Below are 12287 nucleotides of genomic sequence, written 5' to 3' on the forward strand. Positions count from 1 at the left end.
ACAGGAGCAACCAGTGCTTTACCAGCGTGCATAACTTTGGGCTTTACCTCACAGAGACAAAGACACGTTAATTAGTGTGTCCACGGGCTCCGGAGGTGCTGTTGGGGGGAACAAGGAAATGCAAAGGAGTTTTTCCCGAGTCTCTTAAAAAACTGTAATTGCAGAGCTCTGTGGTGCACGGTGGGCTCAGTAAGACACTGAAAACTAATCAGCCACTCTGGAACAACACCATTAATCAGGCCCAGTGGGGAACAAAAGAGATGAAGACCGTTCCACCTGGTAAGGACACCCACCTCAGAGCCAGAGTACAGCCAGAGAGACAATCCCCGCCCAGGGGTGTCCCCTGTGAGAGCAGGGCTGGCAGGGCAGGGAGAAGAGCTGAGGCCAGCCAGGGTTGCAGGGCTGGACACCTCCCCAGACATGACCCCAAGCCAAGCATCTGTCCTCCCTTTGCAGCCTTCTGCCTTACCTGCTACTTATCCCAGAACATTTTCTACAGCATTTCTAACTCAGGCAGCTCAGTCTAATAACCAGCAGGGTGTTAATCCCTATAAAGACACTTCTTCCACCATAACATGGAGACAGCTACTCTCGTGCAAAGGTGTTGAGGGCCTACCTTTCCTCTTGGCTGTCCTCACACCTTCTCCTTAGAGTGGACCTTCTCTGAATGCTCCAGCTGCCCTGGGACAGCTCTCCAGCTCTCTGTGGCAGCACTCAGCCCAATGGGATGCTCTTAAGGCCCGGGGCTGCATTTTATTTTGGGATGCTGCAAAGGGCCTCACAATTCCATAGCTAAAAAGTATCCCGGGCAAGGAGGAGCCTGCAGTTGTTCCTTTTGTTATCGTGTTGTTTCTAAAGCTCTCAAGTGGGAGACAGGAAACCCAGCACACACAGTCTATTTAAAACTCCTCTACCTCCCACCTGAGGCTGACAGCTGCCTCTGAAATCTTTTCTTTTCTGCAAAGTTCGTGTTTAATAATGAATTGTTATTTATACTTGCTTGCTTCCATGGTGCCTTTGGTATTTAATACCACACATGTCCACGAGTACACTCTGCTCAGCTTTTCCCTCATCTAAAAATATGGCCTGTTGGATTTTTCCCTTGCTGCTTGCTTGAAAGTGAAAGACTACAGTGCTAGAGATTAAGAGCTTTTTTCAAGGAAAACCTCCCTCAGAAGTTTCATTGCCTCCTCCAGAAGAAAGGCAGCACCTCCTGACCCCACATCCATCTCTCCTCACACAGCCAGCACAGCCTTTCCACAGCAGACATCTGTGAAACTCTCCCTACTTTTCACCATCTTCCTCAGAGCTCTTTAAGAATGCATGGGTGGCCTTATTCTGTATTAATCAACTGGTCTGCCAGGTGCTGCCATCTGATGTCTCATGGCCTTCCTGAGCTGCCATAGTCCTTGCAGAACCTAGTTGCTGTTTTAGGGAGATCTTTTGCCTCTGAGCAAGGCCAACTCTGAGCTCCACTGGCCACCTTATCTGCCTCCCATGCTGACCTCCCGTTACCTGCATGCTTGGAACGTTTCACTGCACTTATCTTAACCTTTTGGGCTCCTGGCTCTTCCTCCTCACTTTCTTCAGTCTTCCTTATCCTTATTTACAACCTGCACATTCCAACACAGATTGGTTTCCTAAGGCCAGCCTGGACAGAAAGTGTGGGTGGGTGCCTCTGCCCAGCAGCTCTCCCGGCAATTATCTGAGTCTGCAGAGATCATATTCTTAATTAATTGAACTCCATGTTTCATAACAATAGCTCCCCGAGTAATAGCAACAGCATAAATCACTGCTCTCACTGAGGAAATGATGCAGTGCAAGCTCAGCTGCCTGGCTGTAATTCCCAAAGAGGAGACAGATTTTGCACAGGGAAGCGGCACAAACCCAACTTCGGAAGTTTTGTCTGCTCAAAGCATTTCTTTTTCAGGACAACAGCATTACAGTTCTTTTGGCTGCACTACCATCTTGGCTTAGCTGCCTGTAGTTCCAGGGATGAGTCTAGGATATGCCTGAGATGAGCCATAAACAGCATCTGTAACTACATCTAGAAATTATTAACTTAAAAAAAAAAAATAAATTCAGAATAGGTATTTTTTAATGGTCCCACCTCTTGAAGCCACAATTACTGAGTTTAAACCAGCACCTGGTTTGCTGCCACAGTAATAGATGACCTAAGTCCCAGAGGATCCAATCCCCAAATGTTAACAGGTTTTGTAGTATTTAATATCTTGTTACCTCTAAATCCAGTGTTGTTCTAGAAGAGAGGATGGAGATTACATTTTTATTTTTAAATTATTTGGAATCAACAGGAGTACTTGTAACCACTGACTGTTAAAAGCTATCCTAGCAACACAGGTGCTCACACAGTGATGCTTCTGAAACTGAGATTAAAGAAAGCAAGGAACTCTTCTTCCAACCTCTACAGCTATTTGTAGGCATTTTGCAATATTTTTCCCTTTTCCCTAAATCAGAACCTAAGAGGAAACCTCCCTCCACTACAGAAACAGCCAAGAGCACATAAAAATACAGAGAAGCAGCAACAAAGCCTAGCTGGGCTCCCACAGGCACAAAGGTGGCAGAGGAGTTAACACCGGTGGTTTATCCTCATTGCACCCCACATTACTCAATGTCACAGGGCAGCCTGAGATCCTCAGCTCAGCCCAATGACATAAGGAGAGCTGGGCAGCTTCACCTCTGGCTATCCTCATCCCACAGGCAAACTCTCAGCAGCTGATGAGCCGGAATTACGTCTCCTTGGGAATGCAAACTCCACCTCCACGGCAGTCCCCCATCCTCTGGCAAAGAGCAAGGCCTCCTGACTCCTCCACGATGTCAGGGAGAGGGATGCAGAGGGAGGGAGAGACCACACTCACCCCAGGCACCAACCTTGGCTGTGGCCATCCTGCTTGACAGATCCTCCCGCTCCGCCTGAAGTGAAAAGACTGGATTGATTACGTATTTCTTATTTTGTTACCTCCTGTGGCTGCTCCAGAAATAGCCTCTAATCCACATCTCTGTCACACTCCCAGAATCTCCTTTAGCTGCACTGGAAGTGCCCCGTGTTTCAGAGCAGAAAGGCACAGGTGCTCTCCTGGTGCACACATTTGTGACTCTGTGCTCACGGGACCCCCGAGCCACACTAAGAGCCAAGACCAGGTGGAAACATGTGGACAAAACAGCTTTTTATGAGAAAAAAAAAATAATTGCACTGAAAGCTCTCACACTAATAACCTGTAAAACTTTTGCCAGAAAAAGTCTCAGTCCTTGGGTAAAACCTCTAGCTTGTGACTTAGGATATTCACCTGAGAAGGGAAACTGCCAGGTTTAACTCTACAGTCTTAGTAAGGTACATGAGGAATTCAAGGCTGGTTTATGAATCCAAAACACAACAGGCTCCACCTGTGTAACTCCTGGAAGCACATATTTATCCTAAACAGACCAAGACTGAGTTTGAAATCTCAGTAAGGCCTGTTGAGCACATGAGTCTTGGGACTGAATTCTTCCCCAAGATCTGCAGCAAGATCCAAGTTCTCAAGCAGAAACAGTAATATCCATGTCTAGGATTCGGATGGGTCAGTAAACCTCAGGGAATAAAAAACTCCATGCAACCCAAACACATTCACAGTGCTGCTGGCTGCTGCTTCTAAGAAACAGGACTACTTAATGCACATTTTCTGTCCACATCACAGGCACATCCACCCTGATAACTGGTACGACAGGATTACTAGAGCTGATCTTTGTGCCATAAGCCAATCCTCAAAAGGGAAAAGAAGAATTTTCCCAGGAACAGTGCAGAGGAGCTTGTGCTTTTCTACCTGCACAGGCCATTGCTTGAAGGAAAATTAAAGAAATTACAGGATGGCAAATTTTAGATGGATACATCCCCCATTCAGGCACTCATCACTTTCAGTCTGATGCCTCCTGTGTTGAGATTCCGAGCACGCACAATTTCAGGGCAAAGCAATAGAGGCTGAGAAGTCACCTGGAATTAATCCAGACTCACAGCTTTCCTTCTCAGAGGGCTCTCCACTCAGGCAACTCCAACTTAAACAACTTCAATTGAGCGCTGACCTTCAGGTCCACTGAGAAAAAAAACTTGGAGAATGGAGACCACGTTTTCCCTGTGCAACACTCTAGTCCTACTTGTCCAGTGTTTTTCTGGCTTCCCCTTTTCTCTGGGACTGGATGGGTTTTAGTTGACCTGACCTCAATCCCACAATCTGGCCACGCTGTGTTTGCACAGCCCCACACAAACCAGCTGCTCCGGCGCTGTACCTGTTTGCAAGCAAAGAGCTGAAAGGAGCCCTGGCATTCATTTGGGTTCCTCACTTCATTGGCCAAGAGATCTTTGAGAAAATGAACTCCCTCTTTGTCTGGGAGAGAGCCCTAATCCCCGTTTTGCCCTGGAGGATTACTGGGTACTTAGAAAGGCACTCACATGCACATTTTTGGTTCGTGCCAGCTGCATTTGGGCCCACAATACATAGGGTTCCCTTTGGTCTTTAGCTTTGACAATAAGCATTCCACTGCACCCAGACCTCGACTCAGAGACTGCCACCCTTTTAAAGGCACCCTAAATCCATGCTTGCTGCTGAATTAGGGGCCTTCCCTGCTTTGCATGAGCAGTTGGCCCTCAGAGGCAGCTGGGCACGCATCCCCACAGCCCACAGTCCTTTCTTGTGCTGCCCAGCCAGCATTGGAGTGCAGAGCTCCCTGCACAGCCCTGCCAAAACGACCTGGATCCTGGCTGGATGGAAGAACCTGTAGGGCTCAGGATTTAGCTTTTATCCCTACTGAATTCCTGGCTTTTTGTAATAGGGGTTTACGGTTATACTCTGTCCCACTTGCTGCTTGTGCCCCAGTACCACCCAGTGAGCCTGTTCCCAAAGTGAGCCCCGTGCAGCTCTGGCCCAGATCTTCCCAGGACTGTGGCTTAGTTCTCTTAAGTTCTAATTTGGGATGAAGTTCAATAGAAGCAAAGGAGTCTAAAGCAGTACTGACTGGAGCAGCACTTTGCCAGCTCAAGGGAGATCTCACCTTCTCGGGAGGAGACAATTGAGAGGTGACAACTCTCCTGGTCTGTCAAAAAAGTGGTGTGCAATCCATCCTGCACCTCACCTCTACCTGCACCTTGTGCTCAAAGAGCTTTAACCCTCTCAAAACCAGATCTACCTACTTATTGTGTCAAGACGGGAGTAAAACCACTGAGAAATGACAGTTTCATTCTTTTCTACCCCACAATTAACAGGACTATCCTATAAAGTTGCTCCTGACCCTTACCGAGCATCTCTTGAGGTCTTTCAGAGATGCCTTTGAGGATACTGCAGATCAGCCTGGGGAATCAGAGCATCCCCTCTCCTCACAGGCTGTTCAGGACCAGGAGGCTGTGAGGAACAATCCTTCAGAGCTGGCCATAAAATATTTGGATCAGCTCTCTCTGTTGTGCCTCAGATACGTCAGGCAGAGGTGCCTGAGATAAAGATGATGCACGGCAGCGCTCAGGCAAGCAGGAGGGTCTTTAGCATGGTCCCTGTAAGGGCCACGGCCACCACACAGGTAAATCAGCATCCTGACAGCTTCTGGGGTGTCCCCACATTGAATTGTGTGGATCTAAGGTCCCTCTGATAAATGATAACATTTAACTTCTCTTACATTACACACACCAAAGCACAGGCTGGCTCTAAAGGACAAGTGTAAGTGAAACAAAAAAGGTAACTGCAGCTCCTACAGAGAAAAGCAGTGACAAAGAGGAAGGAAAAGTCATACTCATATAATATAAGGATTAGTTTCCATTTTAGGATTTGGGAAGTAAAATAATGCCATAGGAAAACTTCACAAGCCCTCCATGCTGAAAGAATAGTTATGTTCACAGCAAGAGATGGAATCAGTAGAAGGTATTTCCCCACAATTACTCTTTTTACACTCACCTTTCAGATGTTTTCCAGCTACAAAAAGGCCATCCTAGGGGGGGTCTGAATGTCAGGCAAGACATGTCCCACCTGGAACCTGGCCATAGGGTGCAGAGCTGAGACCTGAAAGGCAAGCCCAGCCTTCACTGGGAAACTTTTCTGCCCGCAGCTTGGAGCTGGGACCAGGCTGCATCTGATGGTGCAGCTCCTAATATGTTCCTTACAAACCAAACTAGGTCAGTTCAGACCAACAATTTAAATGGTTTAAAGTTAAAGATTAAGGGACTGCTTACAAGAATTGTTCCAGTGATAGATGGATGAGGTCTCTGGCACTATGAGGAAGTGGGGTGTTAATCTCTTCCGCCAGCACAGCTGGGTCTCTCTTCCTTGCCTGCACTGGCAACACCTTGCACTTTAAGGAACACACCCTGAAATTTTAGCCCAGCAACTCTCCTATAGAAATATGGATGTTACCGAAGTCCTGCAACAGTGGCTCAGCTGCTTTTTAAGAACTAGTCTTGGTGATTTGTGCTAATGGAATGACAATCTGAGCATCTCTTCAGAGGAGGCAGAAGAATGCCTCATACTCACATTTGTCAGTGGCACAGTGGACACTCAGCACCAAGAACGCAGGTCTGCAGCAGCTGAGCTGTCTCTCAGCTCTCTCTAACCTGATTATTTGCAGTGCTTCCTGGTATTCCAGATTTTAATTGCAGTTACTTGATGGGTGGAGTGTACAGGTCTAAATCACCTTTAAAAGTGTAGCAATGCCTAATCCCCAGAATATGAGCTACTCCTTTATGAGCTGCTTCTCCATCCCACACGCCAACCTCTTCCTGGACAAATTCCTGAGCACCTTACTCAACACAGCATTCCATTTACTTCCTGGGGATTTCAGCAGGAGATTAGCCCAAGTGAAAAGTGATGATAGATTGAATGAAGAGATGAGAACTTGGCCAGCTCAGTGAGAGAGCCCAAGGCAAGCGACAGAAATGACAGAATATTAGGGTAGCTGGCTGCTACACTAATAAATATCTGTTTATCACTCAAAATATATTTAGCATCTGGCAGTCCAGCAGAGATGAGCTTGGAGAAGAATGAGGGCTGCAGCCATGACAAGGAACATGAGATGAGAGGAATCCTTGGCCTCTCTCACCTGGTCCTATGCCTCAGTGCATTCCCTTTGTTCTCACACAAACCCCCCCCCCCTCAAAGGGGCAACTGGCCTTCCTAACTCCACATCCCCCAGCAGGGAGCCATTTTAGCAGCATTAGAAGTCATCTGCCATCCTTCTGCTGAAGAGATACCATGAGCATCTTTTCTGTACACAGCCCTGGGTGTGGGACCTCTTCGATCACCCTGTCTACTGCATTTTGGTCTGATGATCCTGAGTCTAGACCCAAATCATTCCTTGGGCTTGAAGCAAGATCTGAGGCTGAGTCCTGGGATGTTCTCTGCAAGTGCTGCAGGACTGGATTAGCACCTGCAGAGGCTGTGGGAATCTCACCTGGATGAGGTTGAGGCTTCCCCAGTGATGCTGCCCTCCAGTACCACTGAGGTGAAGCACTCCCAGGAAGAGTCAAGAGAAATTCCACTAGAACCTAGCAATCCTCCTGTGTTTCCAGGAACATGAAGGTGTTGCTCTGTAGATGCAAAACCTCTCACAGGTCTTGGGAAACCCAGAAAACCCCACTTAGTCTAAATGCCTATCAGCTTTTAATGGGACTTTCCTCACTTCAGCCACATCTTAAAAATCCACCCGAAACACTCCGAAACAGCTTGAGTTGCATTTCCTTGGAGTAGCTGGCCCCAAGCACATTAAGCCCTGAGGCATTCACAGCAGTTATAGGTTAACAAGACATCAAAAACTCCTCTTCCCCAGCGGAAACATCAGCACCCTTTCAAAGGAAGCCACACCTTTGCTAGGGACATGCAGTGATTTGGAGTCACAGCCTGGAAATCTCTGCACCTCAACAGGAAAAAGGGCAGCAATACATGTCCCCACTCCCAGCCTCTCCTCCTACACAGCACTGCTGTGACCACTGTCATTACCAACACCTCTCCCGAAATGGAACCCTGGCAGAGCCAGTCCCAAACACAAATTGAGTCACAAGTGACAAACTCCTTTGGAGAGAAAGTAGCAAACCCCTATCTTATTAAGCAGCCATCAGTGTAGATATTTATTCCTCATAAATCAGGGACAAGTGGCTTAATAAACAGTGTCAGGCTGAGCCTGGTGGGATGACAGAGGAAGGGAATAGACAGATTAGGGGAAAGGACATTAATCAGTATCACCCCTGCAAACCTTTGACAGAAACAAGGTAGTAAACTCAGTAGCCACTTAGAAACTAAGCTCCCTTTTTGCTTCAACAGTGATAGCCCCCAGTTTCTAGCCTGGACGTTTGGCATCCTTCACAACAGAGCCACTGGGCCCCATAAAACCTTTCCCTTTTAATCCACCTCTCAACACACACCTCCCTCTGACCTGGCTTAACCACTCCCTCCCCAACACAGACCAGATCCGTCCCAAGGTCTGGCCTGCAGGGAATTAAGCACTCTAGCCAGCAAGGAGTGAGTGGGCTCCCAGGCAAACAATGTCCGCACAGGAAGACAAACAAATCAAACCATGATTTCACAAGGCAAACTCCTTGGCTGCAAGAGTCACTTCAAATATCCCAGCTTCTCCTCCCTGAGGATCATTCCTGCCCCTGGGAGGTGGTATATGACATTTACTTCTCCCTAGCCTGGATGGGAAAACACAGTATTGGACAAACACACTCTGGGCTCGATATTTCCATCAGGGCTGTAGCTGCGTTTTTCCAGCTATGCCTTACTATAGCACATATTTGCTCCCATCTACCCTGGGAAATTTAAGCTGCCATAGCATGATGAGATTGCAGCCATCATGCATAGGGGCCCTGTCCCCACCATAACTGTATTGGCCACCAGTAATCATCATGTACTTTGCTTAAATTAGGCTGAAATGGAGTCTGTCTCCAGCCCGGAGCCCGTTTGTAACTGCAAAGGAATCTGTGCCCTCTGCAGCACACGAGATGGGATCAGGTCACTGCTGGAGAGCACTTGGCCTGCCTATTTTTATTGTGTCCCTGAATACTTTTCTTCAACACCGTTTTGAGTTGCTGAAAGAATAGTAAAGATGAGGTGGCTTTTTTTTTTTTTTTTTTTTTTTTTTTTTTTTTTTTTTTTTTAGTAACCAACACACTGATAATCCATAGGAACTGTGTCCTTTTAACTTTTGGATGTTTCTCAAATCTCTGCCCTTGTTGCCAGGCTGCTGAAGGCATTTTGAAGGCACAACATGATGAAATCTAATCAGGGTGAAGTGGGCTGGTTTCATTTCCATCAAATTCCTCTTTCAAAGGCATAAATTTACCCTTTTGATCCCAACCTCTAGAACTGAGCCAATACAGCAGTTACTGCTACATCAAAAACCCACCCAATCCTCTTCCCTGGCAAACAACTGATGACTGAAATTCCTCACGCTTCTTTAAACGCAAGGACGTTGCCACTAATTTGAGCCCTGGTGCAACTTGAATGTAAAGGATTAGGAAAATGGCTCTCATCTGAACAGAGGCAAGCATGCAGCAACGCAGCACATCACGGGTAGCCAAGCTTTTCATTCCACTTAAACTTGGGAACAACCTCCTAAATCATGGTTTCAAACACACAGGCTTTCTTCTCCACTGACTTGAACACCTTGTGTGCACCTTGAGATACTGAGTAGTGTGGCTACAGCCTGATCCTGCTGACCATGAGCCATTCTCTACTCCCACACCTATTAAAGTCCAGCATCCTGCCAGCACCAGCCACAGTCACTCTGGGCCTGAACAAATGTTAGCCAAGTGGGAATCACACAGGGCATTATAAAACACCCTGTTTGATGTCATATCCTCCTGTTTTATTTACTTACACTGCTGATGGGGTGAAGAAGCCCAGGGATGGGATGGACCAGGCCCCACCACGCCAGCTGTTCTGCAAACACCAAGTAAAGGATGGTTGCTCACCCAGAGGGCTGACCATTAAAGCAGAGTCCACTCTAACTAAACAAATGCAGGGAAGGATGTTTTCCCCATCACTGCTCTTCCCTCAGCAGCCTTCCTAAGTCCATCTGCTCACTGATGCCAGCTGCATCCTCCTGCTGGAGCTCAGCTTTTCTCCCACTGCTGCCAAGAGCTAGGATACTGTTTAGAGGGAGAAAGGCTCTACATCACTCTGCCTTTATCCTCATAAAAAATCTGTTCAGGCCTACTGAACACAGGGACATTTGTGGAGGCCCCTGGCTGCTGCAGGACCACAGCTTGCCCATCTCCCAGAAGCAGGGCTCCCATGTGCCATGGCAGCAGCCCTCTCTGCAGAGCACTGCCAAGCTGGCCTTGTGTGTCGTTATTGCCTTTTGAGCAATGTTTTATAGTTAAACTTCTGGCCTGCTGACCTCTAGAAGATAAGCCTCTGTGATTATTACATGAACTTTCCCTTAAAATTTACAGTGATCCTGATTTCAATTGAACTGAACTTCCCTCTTTGATTAAAGAAGGTGCCAAGCACCATTTAATGTGGGCCAACAAGCTCTCAATCCTCTAAATCCCCATATTATGGACGTGCAGAGCACCCCTCCCTCTCCCAGTAGTAGGCTGGCCTGGACTTCACCTCTCTTAGTCAAAGGAGTTTTAGGGCATTGATTTTTCCCTACTGTTGTTTCTGCTGGTATCAAGGAAAATCTGGACAAGCACCTTGCAGGACCAGAGTCAGGCCCCCATGGCTGAGCAAACACAGTGAGCTGCTGAGCCTCACCTCTCTGCTGACTGGGCTGAAGAGGGCTCGGGCTGGGATGAGAAATGAACGTGTTTCACTGGGTGCTGCTGGTGGCACCTAATGCCAACTAAGTTTAAGGTGGGTTTTTTAGGCAGAAGAACACACCAAGATCAGGGTTTAAAAGGCATCAGCAGGGAAAGCAGACCTTTGGACCTCGTGGGCAGAAGAAGTAGGGGGAGAAAGTTGGAGTGAAGGCAAACGAGGTCTGTGGCCAACGTTTGTCCCAAATTTACAAGGAAAAAGGCAGGCTAATAGTGTTACATTTGAATATAATTCTCTTCTTAGCCATTTTAAGGAGTCTGTGGGTCGTTCCAACCAGGTGATAAAACTTCTCAGCTTCTGTCCCAGTATCTCGTTGCAAGGTGCCTGCCAGCAGGACTTCCTGCACGAACACTACACTGCTTACTGAAACATGCAACACAGCGAGAGCACACACGGAACCGCCCGATGCTCTGATGCCCGACAACTGCCTCCAGAGAAAGAGCAGTAAAGGGACCCTCAAGCCCCGCAGCTCTTGCCCAGCTGCAGGCGGACAGTGGGTGATGATGCAGCCCTGGACGGGTCCGTGCAATCGCAGCACAACGCCGGCGTTTAACTCCCACCTGGGGAACCCCTCCGAGTAATGAGTGTCACACACTGACAGGGGGAAGCGCGGCACGGCGGCGTCTCCTCCTACACCACTTCCCTCCCCGACTGCTTCTTCCCAGCATCCAGAAGTCCCGAAAACACCGAACAAGAAACCAGCAGTTGGAAGGGGAGGGGGGCGGGGGCCCTTCGAGACACCGGCGGTGCCGGCCGGGCTGCGGGGCCGCCGCCTTTTGTTATCCCGCCCTGCCTGGGCTGTGGAGAAGGAGCCTGCCTGCCCCACACCCCGGGCAGCCCCCTCACGCCGGGTCTCGCCCACCCCTCCGCCTCCAGCACCGCGCTCCGCGCGCATCCCTCGCTCCCGCGCATCCCCGTTCTCCGCCCATCCCTCGCTCCCGCGCATCCCTCGCTCCCGCGCATTCCCGCTTCCCGCGCATCTCCCCGCTGCCCGCGCGTTCCCCGCTCCCGGCCCTCCGCAGCGCTCTGCACTCACCGTGCCCCGGGGCGCGGACGGTTCCGCGCTCACAGTCGCGCCGGGCGAGGGCGCCGAAGCCCGGCGGCGCCTCCGGCCGCCCTCGGCAGGTGCCGCGGCGGGCAGCCCGCCCCCAGCACCGCCCCGCACCGGGGGAGCCCCCCCGGCACGGCGGCTGCAGCCCGGAGAGCCCGGCCAGCTCCCGCATCCTGCCACAGCATCCCGCCGCATCTCCATCCCCGCACCACCAGCGCGAACCCCAGAGAACCGGGCTCCCTCCAAAGCCCTGCCGTTCTTCCCCCGTCCCTGTAAAAGTCCAGTTGCACCTTCCCATAAACCAGAGGCAGTTGCGGGTGCCTCCGACTGCCCGCTGATCCCGCTGAGGTCCTGTCCGGGACCGAATGTCACGGGCCACAGCAAAGCCACGTTACTGCTGTGGTGGCTTTAGCAGAGTCTGCTGTCACCTGCTAGGTTAGCTTCACACA

The 12287-nt window shown here is 49.4% G+C and overlaps 1 protein-coding gene across 1 annotated transcript in view; it reads right to left on the reverse strand.

Moving 5' to 3' along the window:
- Positions 1-11827, reverse strand: part of SHROOM3 (shroom family member 3) — a 40087-nt gene extending 28260 nt beyond the window's left edge. Inside the window, exons 1-2 of the mRNA XM_083862492.1 lie at positions 11824-11827; positions 2877-2931 (exon numbers count right to left, since the gene is read on the reverse strand). The gene's annotated coding sequence lies outside the window, so the exon portion shown is untranslated. The remainder of the gene's footprint in view (positions 1-2876; positions 2932-11823) is intronic.
- Positions 11828-12287: the final 460 nt, after the last annotated feature.

This window comes from Zosterops lateralis (genome assembly GCF_965231275.1).
Source record: "Zosterops lateralis genome assembly, chromosome: 5".
Classification (NCBI taxonomy): Eukaryota; Metazoa; Chordata; class Aves; order Passeriformes; family Zosteropidae; genus Zosterops; species Zosterops lateralis.